Genomic DNA, 1070 nt, shown 5'->3' with positions numbered 1-1070 from the left:
CAGGAATCCCACCGTCCCTCCTTCCCCAGCAGTTTTCATCAGCAAAAAGTCCTGCTCAGCCTACACTGCTCATGCCTGGCTTAGTGGGCTAAAAACCCCAGAACCCTCAGACCTGAACGTCCTTTTCCCCCCAAGACCCCCAAAATATTTCAGTCTTTCCTTCATGTTCCCCACCCCTAGCTCCTCCCAGGTTCTGCTCCTTTCCTCACCCCTCCCCAGCTCCCCAAACTTCCAGCCCTCTCCAGACACCCTCAGCAGCCCAGACCATGCAGCCACAGTTGCGCTCTCTTCATCCAATAATTTCGGGAACATCCCGGGTCTGTCCCATCTACAGTAGACGTGCTTCTCTTAGGGAAACCCACCACCTCAGAGCCCTGCTCTGACACCCACCGGCACCTATGAGCCACCATGGAGAGGATGCAGCACTGCGATGGTGTTTCCAGGTGCAGGGAAGGGTTAAGGGCCTGCCATGGTGCAGGGTGTTGCAAAAGGGCTGCGGGTGGGTCGGCGGGCAGTGCCGGGGGCAGGAGGAGCACAGGGCGATGCAAAGAGCAGATAAAGCCCAGGTTGCTCCCTGATGCCGTGGGAGCGAGGTGCTGGGGCTGGCTCTGCCTCCCCTGCTACTCCTGCTCTTTGCCTGAGGGTCAAACGAGCAGAAACAGCTATTTTTATCTGATGTCCCCCCTTGGAGAGGGGGAAAATGCAAAAGGAAGAACTTCAGTGTCGACTCTCTCCTATCCCCACTTTTAACCATTTTGCCTCCATCATCCCAAACCACGCTGTGTCTTTTCGCAGGGATCAAACGGCATTTGCAGTCCCGGTTAGCAAGCGGTAGCTCCGGTGCTGTCCCTTTGCTGGCATCCAAAGTGGGGCCAGACTGCGCAGAGGCTGTCTGAACCCCTCAGCCAAAAGGGATCAGAAGGGATCCTGCCAGTGCACCTGGTCTCCCTGCCCTTTGGTGATTTGCCCAGATAATAAACCCTTATCATCCCCATAACTAAAGCTGCAGCAAACCGGCGGGGAAAGCAGTCGGCACCAGAGTCCAGGGTGGCTGGGCAGGCTGGAGAGGC

The 1070-nt window shown here is 57.0% G+C and overlaps 1 protein-coding gene across 1 annotated transcript in view; it reads left to right on the top strand.

Moving 5' to 3' along the window:
- SCTR (secretin receptor) overlaps positions 1-1070 on the top strand; it is a 25873-nt gene that overhangs the window by 17867 nt on the left and 6936 nt on the right. The gene's annotated exons all lie outside the window — the stretch shown is intronic.

The sequence above is a fragment of the Fulmarus glacialis genome, unplaced genomic scaffold, assembly GCF_000690835.1.
Source record: "Fulmarus glacialis isolate BGI_N327 unplaced genomic scaffold, ASM69083v1 scaffold31252, whole genome shotgun sequence".
NCBI classification, from domain to species: Eukaryota; Metazoa; Chordata; class Aves; order Procellariiformes; family Procellariidae; genus Fulmarus; species Fulmarus glacialis.
The sequence above is the reverse complement of the archived record's forward strand: the minus strand, read 5'-3'. Positions and strand labels throughout refer to the sequence as shown.